The 22041-nt window shown below is 39.7% G+C and overlaps 1 long non-coding RNA gene across 1 annotated transcript in view; it reads right to left on the bottom strand.

Annotated features, from left to right (window-relative positions):
- Positions 1-20293: 20293 nt before the first annotated feature.
- The window catches only part of LOC141277533 (uncharacterized), a 68413-nt gene continuing 66665 nt past the window's right edge, over positions 20294-22041 (bottom strand). Inside the window, exon 3 of the long non-coding RNA XR_012329043.1 lies at positions 20294-21156. This is a non-coding gene — a long non-coding RNA (uncharacterized lncRNA). The remainder of the gene's footprint in view (positions 21157-22041) is intronic.

A 22041-nucleotide genomic window follows, 5' to 3' on the forward strand; every position in this document is an offset into this window, starting at 1 on the left:
ACACTCATTTCATCCATCCCTCCAGATACGCACACATACCACGATCACTACCACCACGATTCCTGCTAAGATATTATTACCAAAGAAGCTTCCTTTGCCCAGAAAACCAGGCATCCCTGAAACATTAATGGTTTCATTCCATTAAAAAAGAGGACTGGACAGGTGCATGTAAAAGTATGAGATTAGATCACTCCCTAACACTATACACATAATAAGCTCAAAATGGATTAAAGACCTAAATGTAAGGCCAGAAACTATCAAACTCTTAGAGGAAAATATAGGCAGAACACTCTATGACATAAATCACAGCAAGATCCTTTTTGACCCACCTCCTAGAGAAATGGAAATAAAAACAAAAACAAACAAATGGGACCTAATGAAACTTAAAAGCTTTTGCACAGCAAAGGAAACCATAAACAAGACCAAAAGACAACCCTCAGAATAGGTGAAAATATTTGCAAATGAAGCAACTGACAAAGGATTAATCTCCAAAATTTACAAGCAGCTCATGCAGCTCAATAACAAAAAAACAAACAACCCAATCCCCAAATGGGCAGAAGACCTAAATAGACATTTCTCCAAAGAAGATATACAGATTGCCAACAAACACATGAAAGAATGCTCAACATCATTAATCATTAGAGAAATGCAAATCAAAACTACAATGAGATATCATCTCACACCAGTCAGAATGGCCATCATCAAAACAATAAATGCTGGAGAGGGTGTGGAGAAAAGGGAACACTCTTGCACTGATGGTGGGAATGTGAATTGGTTCAGCCACGATGGAGAACAGTATGGAGGTTCCTTAAAAAACTACAAATAGAACTACCATATGACCCAGCAATCCCACTACTGGGCATATACCCTGAGAAAACCATAATTCAAAAAGAGTCATGTACCAAAATGTTCATTGCAGCTCTATTTACAATAGCCCGGAGATGGAAACAACCTAAGTGTCCATCATCGGATGAATGGATGAAGAAGATGTGGCACATATATACAACGCAATATTACTCAGCCATAAAAAGAAACGAAATTGAGCTATTTGTAATGAGGTGGATAGACCTAGAGTCTGTCATACAGAGTGAAGTAAGTCAGAAAGAGAAAGACAAATACCGTATGCTAACACATATATACGGAATTTAAGAAAAAAAAATGTCATGAAGAACCTAGGGGTAAGACAGGAATAAAGATACAGACCTACTAGAGAACAGACTTGAGGATATGGGGAGGGGGAAGGGTGAGCTGTGACAAAGCGAGAGAGAGGCATGGACATATATACACTACCAAACGTATGGTAGATAGCTAGTGGGAAGCAGCCGCATAGCACAGGGAGATCAGCTCGGTGCTTTGTGATAGCCTGGAGGGGTGGGTTAGGGAGGGTGGGAGGGAGGAAGATGCAAGAGGGAAGAGATATGGGGACATATGTATATGTATAACTGATTCACTTTGTTATAAAGCAGAAACTAACACACCATTGTAAAGCAATTATACCCCAATAAAGATGTTAAAAAAAAAAAAAGAGGTAGCTTTTCTGACTCAAAGTGATTAGGGGAATAAGTCCAGAGCTCAGGGTGTCCAGTCAACCACTGAGGATCAGTGGATAAAGGGACAACCTTAGCTCTCTGTGTGCTGCCAGCTTTCAAAAGCAGAAATGCTGATCTTAAATGAATAAGTTCATGTCCTGGCTGACAGAAGGACTTTTTTTCCAGAAGACCTCAAGGGCCCTGCAGTACCTTCAGATAAAAAGTAAAAACATGAAAACATTAAAACAAGGTTTGCATTGAGGCTCTTGCCTTGGTGGAGCTTCAACTGAACTACTGATAAAGGTAAAATAACCCTGGTAAAGCTTCTAGTCACTTCCACACTACACAAAATATCAATGACTGAGAACACTATTTGATATTAGCAAGATTTGCTGAAAAGACTAATTATACGAGGCAAGTAGATCTAAGCACTCAGTATCGTTGCCCCAAGGTTTCTCTTTTACCCATTTCATTTGAGTTTCCCCTTGGCCGCTGAGCCGGTGGTGTGCAAAAGCAAACTCAGTTTCACTCTTTGTACACAAGCCTCTCTGACTTAATTTAGGGCTGCTGGATATAGCAAATAAACATACAGAATGCCTAGATAAATTTGCATTTTAAAAAGCAAGCAATACTATTTAGTATATCTCATGCAATATTTGGTACATACGTAAAAATTTTTAAATTATTCATTGTTTACTTGAAATTCAAATTTAACTACGTTCCCATATTCTATCTGGCAACCTTACTCTATATGCCCTTACAATTTACATTTGTTATTTTAGAACTTACTCCATCATTAAAAGGTAATAAGAGAGCCGACAGGGATAGAAAAGCTGGAAAAGTCCCAATTTGTGAATGAGAAAATGTTCACCAAAGCCCTTTATCACTTTATAAAGTGTAATACCAGTAGTTCTCAATGGGTCGTGGCAGGGAAGAGAGAAGAACGAACTGGAATCATTGAGAAATATTTTCCCTAAGATTGAAACCACTACGCTGTATAAATATTATGTAGTACTTTCCTATTTTTATTTTCGTCTTAGAGTCAGTGGTTATAAGCACAAGCACAGTGAGACTGACCTAATTTTGAACCACAGCTCTATCACTTACCAGCTGTTTGATCCTAGACCAGATACTAAACCTCCCCTAAGCCTCCCCTTTTTCAAATTTAAAATTAAAGCGATGATACCCCCTCATATGGCAAGGGTAAGCATTAAAAGAGTTACATCCTCTTTTTAAAGCACTTTGGACATTACCTGACACACAGGAAGCCCTTCCTTGCTAATTGAATGTTATTATTCTTATCACATTGTGCAAATTGTTTTTACCATACCCATTAACCAAAGATAAAGCTCCCTGGCAATCACAGTCACAAAAGATCTTCTACCCTGGGTTATCTAGAACAGAGTTTGCTGGGGTGTAAGTGAGAAGAGCCAGCAGTCACTTGCAATCTGCAGAATATCTAGCTCTGCATGAACACTGAATATGAAAAAAGTCAGGAGCCCAGGGAAAGTCAAGTTCCTCTCAGAGCCATTTCGCCTTCCTTATGCTGGCTCGTTTTAGAAGCTCTCTGGGCTGAATTCCTCCCCACTCCAATGGACAGAAGCAATGAGAGTCCATCTGGTTTCCAAGTATGGTTGTCCCTTGGTATCCATGGGGGATTGTTTCCAGAAACCCCTCGGATACCAAAATCCAAAGACGCTCAAGTCCCTTATATAAAATGGCACAGTATTTGCATATAACCTATGCAAATCCTCCCATATACTTTAAATCTCCTCTAGACTACTTATAATACCTAATACAATATAAACACTATGTAAATAGTTGTAAATACAATGTAAATGCTATATAAATAGTTGCCAGTGTGCGGCAAATTCAAGTTTTGCTTTTTGGAACTTTCTGGGATTTTTTTCCAAATATTTTCAATCCAAGGTTGGTTTGAATCCAAGGTTGGTTGAATCCACAGATATGGAATCCATGGATACAGAGGGCTGACTGTATAGAGCTTCTTCTATAATTCCATTCTAGAATTTGCTCTCTGTGGTCAGAAATACATATTTTAATATGACATTCCTGCAGATTCTAAAATAGTTCTCTGAAGTCTGGTTCTGTTCTTAGAAGTCAACATTCCTCACACCTGGTCTGCTGGTTTCTTTCTTCCACATAAATATAACAACAGAATTGGCCAGAGACCCCTCTCTACCACAGCGAAGGAGCTGTCTGATTGTGGGGAGGAGTCCTTCCATTGCTCCCAGGCATTCAGTCTGTGTGGGCAAGCCTCTCTAATCACACACCCTGAAGGCTTACCTTGCATTTTTAGGCTTACTACCTTATTTGAGGAAATAGGACAGCTGCTTCCCTGCAAGAAATGATGGGAAAGCCCAATTTGTAAAATGTGCTCCTTTTCAAAGTCTGTGGCTTACAGGCAACAAGGAGTTAGCGGAAGCAATTTATAACACAATTTCAAACTCACCCGAAATCTGGAGTTTCTCTTAGGGATTTCTACCTTTCTAGCATGCTTGAAGAAGTGAAGCACTGCTTGTAAAAGTCTTTGCTTCCTATAGAGACAGCAGATGCCAGCACTGTTAGAAATGATAGAGGCTACAGATGCCTCACTCCCTGGTGCCCTGACACCACATGGATATTTTGCACCTGATCGGTTTTAAACCTTTAACAGAAACCTAGAAATATACCGCTGAATAACAGGAAGATAAGTGTACAGCCTCTTGAGTTTTCTTACAGAAAGAGAAAATGATTTCCTAGGACTCAGGATTCTGTTTTTTCAAAAGCACTCCCATCTGCCAAACCAATTAGCAGAGAACATTCCCATGTGGGCCAGATGCACATCCTTTGTTTGCATTACATTCCTACGATGTTCTTTCAGACAACACGCTTTCCCCTCAGCTTAGGCTAAGAAGGAGATAAACAACTAGATGGTAGATAAGTCACACCAGGCCTAAATGGTACGTGCCCTGTCATCCTACGCATTCCCCTGGCAAATGCTAAGTCCCTAGGTTTTCCACTAGCCCCATATTCCACAGGGAAAAGGGGGATAACTAATGGTGACAGTAATTCTTATCCTCTCAGTTCTATCCTTTTGTCTGTCCTCGATGCATCCAGCAGCCCTGTTCACATCTAGGGGTATAATCCATCACTCCAAAGTACACACAGTAGGAAATGGATAATAATAAATATATCAATTTATTAATTATCCATTTTTAATTTTTATTATCTTCAAAAATCAAGATCAAAGCTTTTTAATACAAGAATGATTTCAGAATGCTGAGAAGTCAGCCAGCAAATGCTGAGTTTCTAGTGTTTTCCAGGCACAATCCTAGCAGTAGGTGTGATCTGCAAGCAAGATGATCAGAGTTCCTGCTCAGAGCCCAGATGTCTGAATTTTCAGAGTGCACAGATGTTTAAACAAATTAATCAATTTTCAGATAATTAAGATCCAAAAATGCTTAGTATTTTAGAATATTTTGTTACTTCCTTTCATTTAAGGTAGCATGACTTTTATATCAATACTGAAATTTAAGAGGACACTTTCTCACCAGCAATGAGTCGTCAGCCATCTTAAATGCTAGAATATTTATGAGATATTCTAGTGATAGAAAATTCCTGAAATTGGCTATGAAAATAATCAGAAGTGACATGAGCAATAGTCCCTAACCTCTCTGATCAGAAATATAGGTCTGGTTTGAAAAAGGGAGGGAGAAGGGAGATGGTAAAATCTCCAGAAAGAAGGCACCCATCTAGGACCGCCTCGTTACAAATACAGACAGGAGTGCTGTGACGCACACTGTGGGGCCAGGCTCACAATAGAGATTTTAGGCATGGCACAGACACCTAACATAGGTAGGTAACGATTATCACATGGCTGCCAGGTCTTTGGGCTCTACATCTAATAGTAGTAAAGAAAAATACTCTTCCAAAGATGACACTGTCTAGAAGGTAGATACTTCAGAGCCTCCTCATAGCTGAAGCCTTCAGAGCAAATGAGTTTACCAGCCTATAACACTCTAGCTAACTCAAAGCAAGGAGGCTTCATCCAGGTCTATCAGTAATGGACAACCTGCACCAGGATATCAAAATACAGTGAGCTGGATCACCATACTTAGCCTAGGAGGGAAAATATGGAACCTAGGACCTCAAAGATTAACTTTGATTTTTATCCCCCATTAACAACACTCATTTTTTTCAGGAAATATTTAAGCCCCTAGCATGGGCCAGCCTGGGCACTGGGAATGCAACATCCAAGAAGACACAAGTGTTCCGGGTCCCTGCCCTGCTTGGTGCACCAAGAATAACGGGAAGGCTGGAGTGGAGAAGTATGACAAATTGTAACTCGGTAGACCCAATCAGTCAGAAAAATAGTTGTTCAATATTAAGCCTGCCTTAAACACTTGCACAGTGGGTAGCGGCTAGATTCATCCATCATTGCTCACATATTACTGAGTGCCTACTAGGTGCCATGTCCTAGGTAATATGATCTGAGGGGCAGCAAGAAGGTCTCCTTGGGTAGCCTGAAACCAGTTAGCTTGCAAATCCCCTGCCCAGCCCCAGCTGCAGGAAGGCCTCTTGCTGCATTTCCCCGCCGTTGGTCTCCATTAGCCACATCTAGCCACACGCCCACCAGCATTCATAGACCCAGCCACCTGCAAATCAGAAAAAATGCTGTTCTCACTCAGTCCCCCTAAAGCAATCTAAAACCATATGCATTCGTCTCCAGCATCTGCCGCAAACAAACTGCTAAGTAGGCAGCACGGATTGTCCTTCTTTATGTTTTCCTTCCTCTACCAGCCTGCTCGGGGTACCTCGCTCCTCCCAAGCTGGCTGCCCGGGGCCCTGCGTGTCCACAGCCCATGCTCTCGCCTTTTTTACTTTTAAGTTCTTTCCCTCACTCATTTCCTTTCTTTCTTCTATTCCCTCAGAAACCTGGCCATAGTAAGAGCTAGTTCATTTAGATGAGATTAAGGAATTATGCTTGGCTTCTTCAGGTCACAAAGTTGCATTTGTCACATGCATTCTCAGCAAGCAAACCTTACACAGGGTTCCATTGGTGTTGCCCATTTTTGCACATCACAGGAAATAAGAATTTTGTATGAGAACTAGAAGAGAAAATATGTGTGGGGCAGAGGCAGTAAGGTTACTGGTTAGGGGCACCCATTCTAGAAGCAGGCAACTGGGGCCAGGATCTCTGCTGACTAGTTTTGCCTATTTATCCTCTCTGGGCTCAGTTTCTCCTCTGGGAACCATAACACCTAACTCAGAGGGTTGCTATAAATATTAAATGTGCTGATATATATGAGAAATTTAAAACAATGTCTGGTACACAGTAAGAATGCAATAAATGTCAGCTATCATGTTACTATCAGCAAGAATGGTGCTATAATTTGTGGGACCTGGTACAAAATGAAAATGCAGTATCCTTGTTCAAAAATTATTAAGAATTTCAAGACCTCGACAGCAGACCTTTAAATCAAGTGCAGTACCCTTCTGAGCATAGGGTCCTAGGTAAGTGTACAGGGCAGATGCACACTAAGTCAGACCTGACTTAAGTCTAGGTCTAAGGCAAAACCACATTCCTGACCCTTGATCTAGGAACTGTTTTGGGTGATTATTGTGAAAAAGCCTTGGAAACTCATCCTTTGTTTGCCTCTGGGAGAGGGGACACAAGCAAGAAAAAGAGCCAGCACATCAAAAATACAAATAAAGGGCTTCCCTAGTGGCGCAGTGGTTGAGAGTCCGCCTGCCGATGCAGGGAACACGGGTTCGTGTCCCGGTCCTGGAGGATCCCACATGCCGCGGAGCGGCTGGGCCCGTGAGCCATGGCCGCTGGGCCTGCGTGTCCGGAGCTTGTGCTCCGCAGTGGGAGAGGCCACAACAGTGAGAGGCCCTCGTACCGCAAAAAAAAAAAAAACAAATAAAACATACCAAAAACAAATTTCAAAGATTTTGTAAGTGGCAATCACTTGAACAACTTTGTGATGGTAGATCTGGGGCAAAAAATACTGTCTTCTGATATTTCACTAAAGTTGTTCTTCAGTGGCAAAATCTTACAATAAATCCATGTTGGTCACTCACTATAAACTCCTGCAAACGAAAGCTTTTGCTAAATAAAAGGAACACTGGAACAACAAAGTACGTTGTAAGAAGTTTGGATTTCTACTGAGATTTAAATTCATTTGCTTTTAAAGCCATATCCTTTACTGTTTAATTTTGCAGTTTAAATTGCCTGTCAAACCATAAGACAATAGAGCCTGTACCCAGAGCTGAATAGGCCAGTTTTACTTTCACATGCAATTATAGTTTTTTAATCTTTTTCACCAGTTCATTCTTAACATCTTCTTATTTTATCACTTGTAATCAATTCTTTGCAATTTACTATACAAATGTTATCAAATGACTTCCATTTATTTTAAAGATCTAAATTCTGATGAAATAAGACTATACGATCAATGCAGATAGCATCCTTTACCCACTCTCAGATCCCCGGCTGTAAATCATGATATGACACTATCTATCTGGAGGCCGAATCACCATTACTAGTCCACCTTGTTTAGTACCAGATCAAAAAATCTTCATAAATCATATTCCCTTTTCCTTTTTCTTCCACTTCACATTTCAGTGAAAACACATTCATTTTCCAAACTCATCATTTCCAGCAGTGTTCATTCTCAACCTTAATTTCCTGGCCCATCCATTCATTCAGATACCTTTGTCTGAATACATTGCATTAGGGCCAGAAATTTTTTAAGAGCTCTTCTTATCTGCTATATAACCTCTGAGAAAAGGTTAATATATCCTTATATATTCTGAAGTTCCAAATCTTTCCCTATTCCAGGAGTTTAAAGTCATATTAAGGTAACTTCAAATCACTTGAACTATGGCTCTCTGCTATGCTCCTTAACTCTCTCCTATTTTAGTTGACAATGATAGTGTTATATTAATTTGTGGGCCCCAGAAATAAAAGTGGCATACTTAAAATTTTTTTTAATATACCTTTTTACAATTTCCAAAAGCACACTTTTAAAAGCTTACTTCTGGGGACTTCCCTGGTGGCGCAGTGGTTAAGAATCCACCTGCCAGTGCAGGGGACACAGGTTCAAGCCCTGGTCTGGAAAGTCCCACATGCCACGGAGCAACTGAGCCCGTACGCCGCAACTACTGAGGAGCCCACGTGCCCTGGAGCCCACGTTCTGCAACAAAGAGAAGCCACCGCAATGAGAAGCCCGCACACCACAACGAAGAGTAGCCCCCGCTCACCACAAGTAGAGAAAGCCTGCACACAGCAATGAAGACCCAACGCAGCCATAAATAAATAAATAAATAAATAAATAAAAATTTATAAAATAAAAAAAAATTTTTTAAACCTACTTCTGGGAGAAACTTATTTAAAATTTTAATTTTGAAACAAACTTTTATACAATGAGTTCAGAAGTTTAATGTCCCATGGTCTTGGAAAATCCTCTTAGGAAGGTATTTTTCTGAATAGACTATTTTAACTAATAATAGGAGGAACACACACACACATTTAACCTCCTGGGCGCTATTCTCTTGGATGGTAAAAGAAATAATAATTAGGAGATGGTTTTTAAATCTTCCCATGTGCACTTCGATTTCCTTGATTTATCCACATAACTTTGAATGGTTTTGACAGAACAGGACTCTGGGGTCCATAAGAAGTGAGACCGACCCCTTACTTACACACAACTCCCCCACTTCCCTTTCATGCAGTGGTATCACAATGGCTGTGAGAGGGTTCATATCCTTGGATTCGAAGCCACAACTAAGAACAAAGTGAATGGTGCCCACAGCCATGCAGTGACAAACACAAGACGTGGAGGAGTGCTGGCCACATGAGTAACTGAGGAATGGCGACCCACAAAATCGCCTCGCTTCCCCAAATACACAACAAGGACCCTTGAGAAGAGGAGAAAAGATTGTTTGGGGATTAGAGCTGTTGTCTGAACATCCCCACCACACTCCAGACTCGCTGAGAACGAGGACCATGTCTTACTCACCTGCAGTTCCTTCGTAGTGCTGGGCACTACAGCTGCATCCCATAACTTAAGATGCAGTTGATTAGCCCATCTTGTAGAAATGGGAGCTAGCTGACAGCAGTGCCAGGTGAAATGAGACCCTGAAGAGGAAGGTTCTGTTGGCAGGGAAAGATGTGGAAGACAGGCCTGGGTGGGAATGATAGGGGGAGATTGCTGGGGTATGAGAGATAGGTACAGGCGACATGGAAAGAGAGTAAAGAAGCAGGGTCATTAGAAAGGCACCAAAACCTAATTTCTCCTGCTTTACAGTTTTTACCAGGTATCTCCCTAGGCAGACTCATAGTAACCAAGTTAGAAAGAGACCTGGTTGCTTCCAGCATTACGAACAGCCATGAAATGTGGAGCATTAAAAGTAAAGAGTCCCAGCCATGGGGGTATTTAACCATCATATATGGGAAGTGCTGGAACATTTTCTGGTGGGGAATCCTTTTTAGTTCAGAACTGACCTTGACCTCTGAACTTCTCACTGTAATCAACAACCCATAGAGCTGCAGCAGACGCTGTCAGAGGATGATTAGAGAGGAGACCAAGCGGACAGCCTTGTTCAACGTATTTTCAAGATAAAATAGTCAGCTGGTATTTTGTATGATACAGTAAATGAAATCATCCTCCTTAGAAATATTTGATAAAATATGTGATATCTTTATGCTGAACAAAAGAAGCCAGACAAATGTGTACATATTGTATGATTACATGCATATGAAGTTTGAGAATAAGCAAAGCTAACCTATAGTGACAGAAAGTAAATCAGTGGTTGCCTGGGGCTGGGAGATGACTGGGGAGGGAGACTGACTGACAAAGGGCAAGAGGGAACTTTGGGGGCGATATAAATGTTCTACATGTTGGTTAGGTCACGTGCACTATCAAAACACATCAAAACTACCTCTAAAATATATATATTTTATTGTATATAAATTACATCTCCACTAAGTTGATAAAAAGAAACTGTCTTTATTTAAATATAAACTTTGAGAACTTTCAGAAAACCATAAAATCTCTACAATTAGTATTCAACACTGGGATACACATAGGCAACCAATCTTACATAGCTCAACCCAGCACAAACAGAAGGTCATCCTGTAACACATAATCTAGATAACAAACTCTCTTTATCAGTTCTGGATCTGATTTTCATGAATTACAAAAAAAAAGAGGGATTCAAAGTTAGCACCATATCCATAATGTAAGTATATTTAGTTGGTTTATTATGAATTTGTTTGTTTCCTGTGTTTAAAAAAGTGTATGTAGTTCTCCTTATGTATGTTAAGTTCATTCATTCTGTCTCAACCAATCCTTCGATTGCCTTTTAAGGTCTGCAGTAAGAACTCCTATTATGAATATCTAGACCAGGTGAACTCACCTAATAATGGCAATAAAGCTCTGGCAGCCAGGCTGGTAGATCTGACCAGCAATACCCCTTAAAGACTGACAGCTCAAGATGTCTTGCTCCTGTTGGAGGATGATGTACTTGACTTCTAGGACAAACCCAAAGTATCCTAAACCAAAAAGCACTAACAGGACCCACCTGTCTCTGGGTAGAAAAATGTTTTTGTTGTGTTTGTCTTTTTATTTTAAAAGGGTCAATTTTTTCCAAGCTATAGGCCACTTTTCAATGAGCATAGGGTACAAGACATCTTTCAGATGTAGCACAGTTCAGTGCAAAAGCATTGAGCTGACTGATCATTGGGGAGACTTGGGTTCTAATGCTGGTTCACCTTTAACTAGAGGCATTGCTTCAGGCAAAAAAGGAACCTCCTTAGGCCTCATCTCTTAGATGAGGGGAAAGGGATGGACAAAACATAAGGAAAGATCCCTTCTAACTCTAAAAACCTATGATTCTATATGTCAAAGTCAGCAAAGGATTCCAGACATCACCTGGCCTTCTAAATTTCCTACAGATACAGAAGGGAACCAGACCTGTTCAGGTCATATATGGACTCACAACAAGGGACTCCATATTTCTGAATCTCATTTGACAACCACATCAAGCAGGACATCTCTAGAGAAAAAGATACAACACAAACCACACCTGCTTATCTGGAAGGAGTTCTTCTGAATGGGTACTTCCTGCTACCATATACATGGCTACCACAACCATTAGTAAACTTTTGACATACCAGCTAAAGGTAGATACACACCTCTACTGTCTTTCAATAGCATATTTTCAAGGTGCAACCCAAACCATTATCATCATTTCTATATTAAAAGCAATAATCAAGTTTGTTCAATATAAATTCAGGCCTTAATAACATTTCTAGAATTTGAAGAACATGTAACACTATTAAACCCATATGTCCCCAGGTTTAATGGCTGGAATAGATCAAGGGGGGATTTCAGCAAAGTGGCATTTCCATATGTGGTTCTCCTATGTGTTTGCTTACTTTTTCCAACAGCCTCAAAATTTACTTACTAACTGAGGCCAGCTAGGGCAGATTGTTCTTTAATGGAGTGGCTGGGGCCGACCATGGACTCAGAATTCCTTGGGTCCTAGGGCCACAATTATTTGTGATACATTTCGATTTATAGAATTGTGCCTTCCATAATTTACCTGTCTCAGGGCACAAGTACAGAGAAAACACTCAAGAAATATACATCATTTAAAAGGTGAGTTCACAGCCTGCTGTGAGGGTCAGTAAGCTGGCCTTCTGCCAAACCAAGGCAGGTGAAGAATTCCATCATGTGGGCCTCAAGAGCCACATTCTAAGAAGAACTTTGAGAATTATTATACAGAAACTCCTCAGTGATCTTAAATATTACCTATAATTAAGCACAAATTGACAAGTTTATAAGAATTTTTTAGAGAAAGCACATGTTTTATACTATCTTCACTGAGTAGTTTCTGCTATCTTGGTATGTACAGAGTACTGAGTTTGGACACTGAACCAACTTAGTTTAAATATCTAAATGGTATCTATTCTAAGCAACCAGTGAAAAATACTAATTATACTAATATATGGCATTTCAAATATATTTCAAAATATGACTCTGAGTGAATGCTCAGAGTGGTTGCTCTTTTACTATAATGACATTTATAATTAACCTGTTAGAATAGCTACATAAGTAAAAATGATTGAAACAATTCACCTAATACTCTGGCCCTAATAAAAAAAAATTTGAAAAATGGATGTTTTTCTCTTTGTGCCCACCCATCTAATTGTAAGCTTTAAAATGTGCTTTCATTCATTCAAAAATATTTGTTGCATACCCGTCACTATGCTGGTAGCTAGGGAAACAGAGAAGATTAAAACAGATACAGTTGCTGCCTAATGGAGCATACAGTCTAGTGGGGAAGACAGACATTAAAAAAACAATCATACAAATAACATACATAGTCTAGTCACAATCCATGATAAATGCTAGGAAGCGGGGACATGCACGAGAAGGTATAACTAAGGGACCTAATTCATGTGGCTGATGGAGGAAAAATATTATAGAGGGGGTCTTCGAGGAGTGACATTTCACCAGACATGAATGATGAGTAGTAGTTATCCAAGCAGAACATAGGAGAAAGAGTTTCCTAGGCAGAGAGATCAGCATGTACAAAATCCCTGAGTCAGACAAGAGCTTGGCTTATTCAAGGAACCATAACAGGCCAGTGAAAGCAGCAGAGGCAACGTGAAGCTGGAAAAAGTAAAGCAAGAAAGCTCAAAAAGGCATAACAGACCATACTGAGACTCTTTTATTTTACACTAATTACACGAGGAAGAGTTGTTCGTTCTGCAACGTCAAACAGCTTGTTACCAGGCCTCACTTCTGAAAACACTTGTTTTCAGTTTTCTCCGGTCTGCTCTACTAGTTTTCACTTATTCATCTGTTTACCAGTGTTAGTTTCCTAGGGTGACCAGTACTACCATAAAGTGGGTGGCTTAAAAAAAAAGAAATTATTTCTCTCACTGTTCTGGAGGCCAGAAGTCTGAAGTCAAGTTTATCACATGGTTGCTTCCTACCTAGAGGCTCATAGGGAGAAACTATTCTAAGTCCCTCTTCCAGCTTCCTGTGGCTGCCAGCAATCCTTGGCACTCCCTGGCTTGTGGCAGCATAACTCCAAGCACCACATGGCTTCTCCCTGTGTGTCTGACTCTGTCTTCAAATTTCCCTTTTACTGAAGACACCAATCCAAGGATTAGGGCCCACACTAATCCAGTATGATCTCATTTTACCTTGATACACCTGCAAAGACCCTATTTCCAAATAAGGTCACAGTCACAGATACTACCAGGAAGGTTCAGCACACAACAGGAAGCTACTGAGGAATTTTACCAAGGAAGTGACATGATCATTTTGCATTTTTAACATCACATTGCCTATTAGGTACAGAATGGATTGGAAAGAGGCTAAAGCAGAAGGGGGAAACCAGTTAAGGGGGTATTGTGTGTTCCATTTTTAATAATATAGTAGAATAAATGTTCTGGAAAATTCTCATATAAAACATATAGAAATAATAAAGAATATTTTTAAACTATTTTAAATATATAATTAGCTAGAAATAATAATATAATTAACTTTAAAGGGGGTAGAACTTTTCAAAGGCAGAAACTGAAATGAGGACTTCAGTCCAGAGTGGCAAGCTGTCACTGCAGCAGGGGTGCAATCAGGTATTTTCAACAACGTCTGGATCTGGAAGCTTGAGCTATATGGTTTATAGGAGACAGTAGGCAAAGCAGGATATCAACCCAAAGGAGTAGTTAAAATTAAGATCTACAAACAAAGCCAGGGTCCACACAGTCAATTCAAAAAGTATGTTCAGGGCTTCCCTGGTGGCGCAGAGGTTGAGAGTCTGCCTGCCGATGCAGGGGACACAGGTTCGTGCCCCGGTCTGGGAAGATCCCACATGCCGCGGAGCGGCTGGGCCTGTGAGCCATGGCCGCTGAGCCTGCGCGTCCGGAGCCTGTGCTCCGCAATGGGAGAGGCCACAACAGTGAGAGGCCCACATACCGCAAAAAAAAAAAAAAAAATATGTTCACCAACTGACAAAAAGAGATGACAAATAAAAATGTCATTCTTGGCCTAGACTCAGGGTGAATAAAAATAAATAGAAGTTTTCCATGACAATAACCACAGGGTTGACATACTCCAAAACTGGGTTTTAAATGATACTAGCTAGTAGGCCCAAGGAAGCTCAAACAAGAAACTATTTTAAGTAGCCCTGGGTTGGTTATACCTTGGAATGCCCAAGCGACACAAATTCTCTGCAGAAGGATGCACCATCAACATAAACTTTACAAGATTCTTGCACGTAAAGCCCAGGCATTTAAACATGAGCTCAATCCAAAACATGAAAACCTGTATTTAAGAGTTAGCAGAAACAATCAACAGTACAATTAAACTACCAAAGACTTCATATACTAGGAATATGGGATATAAAATAAGTATTTTTAATTATTCAAAAAATAAATGGAAATCACAAACTAGGAATAAAATGCTATTTTTAAAAAACAGGATAATTTGAAAAAGAACCAAAAAAACCTCTCAAATGAAAAATGCAATCACTAAACAATTACAAACAATTACACAGACTTGAGGAAATAATGAGTTCCAGAATAAAGTTCAGAGACATAATGAAATGCAGAATAAAGAGTAACATGCTAAGGTTTAACGAAGTTCTGTTTATGATCCAGAAGGGGAGAAGAGAGAAAATAAGGAAAGTTGAATATTCCAAAGTAGAATAGATAAAAAATTTAAAAAAAAAAGAAATCCACATCTAGACACATAGTGAAACTGCATCTAATTTAGTATTTTTACTGTGTTTCCATCATGATTTATTTGAATATTCAGTTAGGACTTTGCTTTTCTACATAAAAACCATAAAGTGTTTTCCTGTGTCATTAACTATCGTGGGGCATTGGGAGGGGATTCTATTCTAGTAGTTCAGATAACAAAGAGATGACAATGATCTGGATTGGGAGGATAGGAGGTAGGATTAAAATAAATGAAGACAGAATTGTTTAGAGACAAAACTGACAAAATAAAGTGATGAATTGGATGTGTACTTTAAAATAACTTTCAAGTTACATTGACATACATTATATTTTGACAAACATAAAGGTCTCATAATGTTATGATAAATCAAGCAAAGAACACAAGCACAATAACACCTTCACTGGAAGTACATGAAAATTTCTTACAAAGTCATAACTTGAAATTTCGAGTTCATGTGCCAGCATATTTACCTAAAGAGTCAAAAGAGTAGGTTTATGGGAATTATATTTTCTAATAATTTTACCCAGCAGTATAAATGTATATGTTCCCTTCTGAGAAAAGAAACAAAAGGCTTTAAAATAATAGAAAAGAAAAAGTCTTGGCCCTTAGCCAGAGACTCCTATGGTATAATTCCATCTTCACGACATACCAGTGAAATCTATTAAAAATCCAAAACTGAAGCAAACTCAACTCCTCATTCTGCTTTAATAATTGTGTTCTGAGGGCCTTTGCTACATACTTGAAACATACTATATTTTCAAACCTAACTGACTGATTTATGAAGAAACACACATGTGTTTTCTGCTTCACAAAAGCAACCAAAAGCACATTTGGATATTATTAAACTGAAAAGATAAAATATTGCACAGTTCTGACAAATTAATTTTAAAATGTTTCTTTAAGATAAACAGTGTATCAACTATATCTTAAATGTCATCACTTTGGATGATCAACTAAGCAGACTTACAGACAACTGCATGGCTAAAAAGGAATTATTTTGGTCTGTCTGTCAAAAGCTATTATGTCCAAAGACATGGGCATCATCCATCCACCCTGTAAGCAGTGGAACCCCCAGTGATAACAAGGAAGATATATTCCACATCATGCATAATTCTTCAAAGTATTTTCTCATCTTAAGATCGGCTCAAAAGGGACCTGTTACAGGGGGAAATAAAATCCTAGCGGTCTCACGAAAGAAAGAACTGTCAGCATTCCATCCTTCAGACTGTAAATCAGAGCTGTTACACAAGTCACATGCTGATCTTATCAGAAACCTGCTTTCTTAGCTTTTCTTTACACATTCCAATCTATCTTCACATACTTTGAGTTTTTTGTGATGAAGTAAGAACTCTAAAATATAATCATTGGTTGCTGGTTTATACTTTATTAACCAGGTCTATGGCATGCATTTGATAAGTCTGAGAAAGGCTTCCACACCTGGCCGGCACCCAGCGCAGCTAGTCATGTGATCCTGGGAACAGCCCCTCTGCTGACTGGCATTTCTCTACAAGGTTGATGCAGCCACCCTGAGGCCTTTCAAATTCTCAACTATGGCCCCTTGAAGAGCTGCAGAGTTTGGTAACCTAGGCCACAGAGTTCTGCTCCCTCAGGTACCGAGCCTGGAAGGAGGAGAGGCAAGTTTTTCTTAGGATAAAAGAGGACCAAGACATCAGTGCAACTCACTGATAACATTTTTCTCCCCATGTGAAGGTTATTGGAAATCAAGCTCCAACAAACCCACATCCCACAGTTTTTCTTGAGGATTCATTCATTCATTCCACAAATATTTACTGAGGTTCTACTATGTACCAAGCACTATTCTAGCTGTCAGGATAGAACATTGACCAAAAGAGGCAAAAATCTCTTTCCTCATGGAACCTATATCCCACATTTTGGAAGGCCTCCACTGCCAAAAGGGATTTATTCCTGCTTCTTCAGCATCCAAAGAGGCACTGCTGCACCCTTTAAAATAGATAGACCCAGGAGAGAAAATTGGAGCTCCTGATTATAAGTAATAACTAATAAAAAGGCTATAGCAGCTGAAATGTTACATTCCTTCTCCAAAGCTGATTTTCTTTTTCCTTTTGGCCATGCCTAGTGGCTTGCAGGCCCTCAGCAGTGAAAGCTCAGAGTCCTAACCACTGGACCGCCAGGGAATTCCTGGAATTTCTTTAGTCTTCATAAACATATAGCTGTACTTTTCTTAGAAGAACAGAAAGTATATCAGAGGATGAATAATTTGAACCACTTGAAGCTAAGTGTAAACAATCTGGTACTTAAACTATTCTGTTTCTTAAGAGAAGTTACCTGTGTTCATTACCTTGGGGGGAAAAAAATGTGTCACAGATGTTGGGAAAGTATTGTATTAGTAACAGAAAACCACAGTAATGTGAGGAATCATTCTAGAAAGACTTTAGATCCTCTCTCACCTTCTAGCACATGGGAGGCCTAGGGATCTTTAATAATATCTTGGAGGAGAATGGATAATATCTCTTAGCACATTGACTCTCCCAGGAACTCGAGATAAAAGCACGATGCTGAGGCCCCATCTTTCAGCAGTTTCTACTCACTTGTAGGAAAACAGTGCTTCCTTTCTTGTGTAAAGAATAAGCCTTGTCTCCACTATGACTGAATTAATCTTGACATCTGATGAGGAATGAAGGCTACAGAGGCAAATTTGAAAGAAACAGTATTTTATTTTATAAGCTTAATTGAGTATAAGCCTTATATTCATGCTAACTGAATCCAAAAATAAGGTTACTCAACCCAAATGTATATAGCAAGGGAGGATCCATTTTTAGTTTTTCCCTAATTATAAGGCTCACCAGGAGAATAATAATAGGAAGAATTCTGTCATGGAACTGGATCCCACAAAACCTAGATATAAAGAAACGTAAAAATTGAAAAATACAATTATTCCAATTCTCCTTTTGTTGAATTCCCTTCTCTTTTTTAACACACCTAGCTGTCTACATTATGTATTCTCACCCTCTAAAAGCGAGCCTTCCTTTTGTGATACGTGTAACTCAAATATTTCTGTTAGGAATTTTTTTCTACATATGCATTGTTTTATATTGATATAATGTTTATTTTTATAGTCTGTAGATCTCAGTAGGTCATTAAATTAAAATTTTAGATGATTCGAGATGGAAAAGAAGTCATTCTTCAACAGGTAAGCAAGCAGATTAAAATAACTTTGCATCCTTGATCAAAGATATCGACATTCAGAAACAAGGCCGATCGGGGAAGCAACGTGGATATTCAGTAACTTGATCACAACCCACAATTTGTGGGCCCAGAGCAGAGCCTTTGAGTAATTCACAGGGCCCTATGTAATGGAGCTTTAATTCCTGTTTACACAGAGTCTACAGGTTCATTCTCAAGCACAACCCTTAACACCCAGAGAATTCCCTGATTTCTTGACCTTGGAATAGAACTGCAACTGAACTATAGGGAACAGAGCATTTACTTGGACACCCTCAGAGGAGAAATAGGAGAACATTACCTTCCTAGGGTAAAGGACTCAAGAAGCACTTCTCGACTCTCTGTGCACACGGAACTCTCCCCGGAATGTTCAGAGCAAGCGTCCTCCCAAATTCTTTTTTTTTTTTTTTTTTTTGCAGTACACGGGCCTCTCACTGCTGTGGCCTCTCCCGTTGTGGAGCACAGGCTCCGATGCGCAGGCTCAGCGGCCATGGCTCATGGGCCCAGCCGCCCCGCTGCATGTGGGATCTTCCCGGACCGGGGCACGAACCCGTGTCCCCTGCATCGGCAGGGGGACTCTTAACCACTGCGCCACCAGGGAAGCCCCTCCCAAATTCTTTATCAACTCATCCCAGGAGTTTGAGGATGCCTTCTTCTCAGTGTGCACAAGGGTTTCTCACACTCAGCAGCTCTGGCCCACAAGGATCCAGTTTCACACACACCTGCTAGGTATTCCATTCTAGATACACAGTCCAGGATGCAGTAATCACCAATCTCTCAATAATATAGGTCAAGAGTAGCAGGTCTGTCAATTAAAAATTAAGTATAGGGAGTATATGAAATATATGGAATGGGATTATCTCATGGGGTTGAAAATATATCCAATACTATTTTTTTATTCCTTCATCACTGGAATATAGAAAGGTATCAGCAAATATGTCTTGGTTGATTGGTTTATTCCCAGTGTATCAAACCACATTATGCATAAGATTTGCCCACAGAGTCATAAAACTGGCCCCATGATAAACATACTCACATAAATGAGTGTCCTAAAGGCTTACCCCTTTGAGCTCTAAACATTTCTTTTCTGTTTCAGAGCCAATAAATAAACCACACAAGAAAAGCAAATGCATTGCTTTACAGTTACCCCTCGTTTTTGACCCAAGAGAATATGATTCAATCTCATTTACCATTTTATCTACCAGACTTAACTTGATAGATTTTGACTATTTCACTCTCCTCAAAAAACAAACACTCCTTCCCCGATGATATCCAAATTAATGTGTCATAGAGTCCAAAGGCATTTTCAAAAGGAAAGTTCAGAGAATGCTTTGACTAAGAGAACAGTTGGACTAAGTATGTGGCCTCCCAAGGTCACACAAACACAGACATCCAAATGGCAAACGATGACCTGGAAAGGTAAAATTAGTGTTTTTATTACTTGACTTACTGCTTGATTTTATATGTATAGGTTACATTCCGGATGTGTAGGAAAAGAACTCATCTTTTACAGATTGTGAAACAGTGAGTACAGATTCTGCTCTCTAAATAACTGTGTAATTATATCACAGTGCCTACTATTTAACTGTTTTCATTTAAATTCTCACATATCAAAATGCAGCACGTCATTTAAAAATTCACCAAAAGTGAATCCTTATGCAATATTCCCAAATTGCTTATATTACTCTGAAACTTTTAAACTAAACCTCCTTCCAGGAAATTGTTAGGGCTTCCCTGGTGGCGCAGTGGTTGAGGGTCCGCCTGCCGATGCAGGGGACATCGATTCGTGCCCCAGTCTGGGAAGATCCCACATGCCGCGGAGCGGCTGGGCTCATGAGCCATGGCCGCTGAGCCTGCGCGTCCGGAGCCTGTGCTTCTCAACGGGAGAGGCCACAACAGTGAGAGGCCCGCGTACCGCAAAAATAAATAAATAAGTAAATTGTTAGATCAAGATTATCATTCTTCTTATAAGCAAATTAGTTAGCTAAAATTTCCAGAAATGGTTTTCTTTTACAACTGTATCCTTACACACTAATTTTTAAAGGAATTTGCTCTGATTTATTTTTTCAGAAGCAAAATCATCATGATATAATACTAAAACCAGACAGATTTCACTGTAAGTCTTTTTTTACTTGAAATGTTTATTGAGATAATCATGGAGTCACATCCAGTTATAAGAAATAATAGAGAGAGATGCTCTGTATACTTTTCCCAGTTTGTTCCAATGGTAACATTTTGCAAAACTACAGTACAATACCACAACCAGAAAACTGACGTTGTACAATCCAATAATCTTATTTAGATTCCCCCAGCTGTATTTGTCCTCATTTGTGTGAGTGAGTGTGTTTATTAAGTTTGGTACAGTTTTATCACCAGAGTAGGTTTCTGTATCTACCACCACAGTCAATGTACTGGACAGTTCCATTGCCGCAAGAATCCCTTGTAATTTATTATTTTTCACTTGGCATGCAGCTACACTGTGGTAAATGAAAGACACCAAAGTCTTGCCTGGTTTTCATGTATTCAGGTTTCACCCAAATGTGATCTTTCACAATAGCTGTCCATTTTTCAAATTCATTTTTCATAATCTGCCATCTCAAAAGGATCCAGATTACAGCTGCCATTTGTTTAAATCAAGCCTTATTTTCAGCAGCACATCACTGTCAGAAGAGAGAGAACAGGAACATTTTTAAGATGGCAGAAACCATCACAGTTCCAAGGCTGATAAATGTTAGAGTCCCCAGCAAAGTGGATAACTAGAGCCCACATGCTCCTTTGCTTTTGGCCCTGTTGCTGTCTCCCTCTCTCTACTTCTATAATCTGTGTTATTCTATTCTCATCCTTGCTTATTTTTTAAGGAGATATTGACAACTAAAGGAAGTAACAGAAAGGAAAATTTTCTATTTTGAACTCCTAATATCGGATGAATTTGAAGTCAAGACCAGAAGTTGATACAGAGTAGAAGACACAGGTAATCCAAAAGAGCAGAAGACAGGAGGATAGAGAAAGTGCAATGTTATAAATAGCCATTCAAGTAATTCCACCTTCATGGAGAGCCAGGAAGGTTCTGGCACAGCAGCAAATTTTAAAATAGAGAACATGGGGAAAACAGAACAGAACTGAATAGGTATGGAAAATAGAATTTAAGAACATAAGGACGTTCGTGTGTTGGCGCCCATAGCTAAGATTCTCAAGTTTACAATTGCAGAGGGCTCTGCTTTTATAGGCAAAGCTGAGTCCAGAGAGGGGGCTGCTCTGTCTCTGTACTGAGGGCATTTCTACGAGTTTCAAGGACGGGATAGCCATGTCAGGACAGTTGCACTACCTCGTTTATCTCAGCCAGTGCCCTTACTGGAAGGTAAAGCCATCTTTGAGGATTTCATAATAAATTCTACTGCTGATTTACCAAAAGCACCCATCTAAATTTAGGGCACTTTCTGAAGTTCACTGGAGAGATATACCTATTTCCCTGGTAGGGAAGGGGCTGGCTGGTCCCGCCAGAGACCCCCTGACTTGGACCTCACACAGGATACAATCGTGGGGCA

Source organism: Tursiops truncatus, chromosome 21 (assembly GCF_011762595.2).
Source record: "Tursiops truncatus isolate mTurTru1 chromosome 21, mTurTru1.mat.Y, whole genome shotgun sequence".
Lineage (NCBI taxonomy): Eukaryota > Metazoa > Chordata > Mammalia > Artiodactyla > Delphinidae > Tursiops > Tursiops truncatus.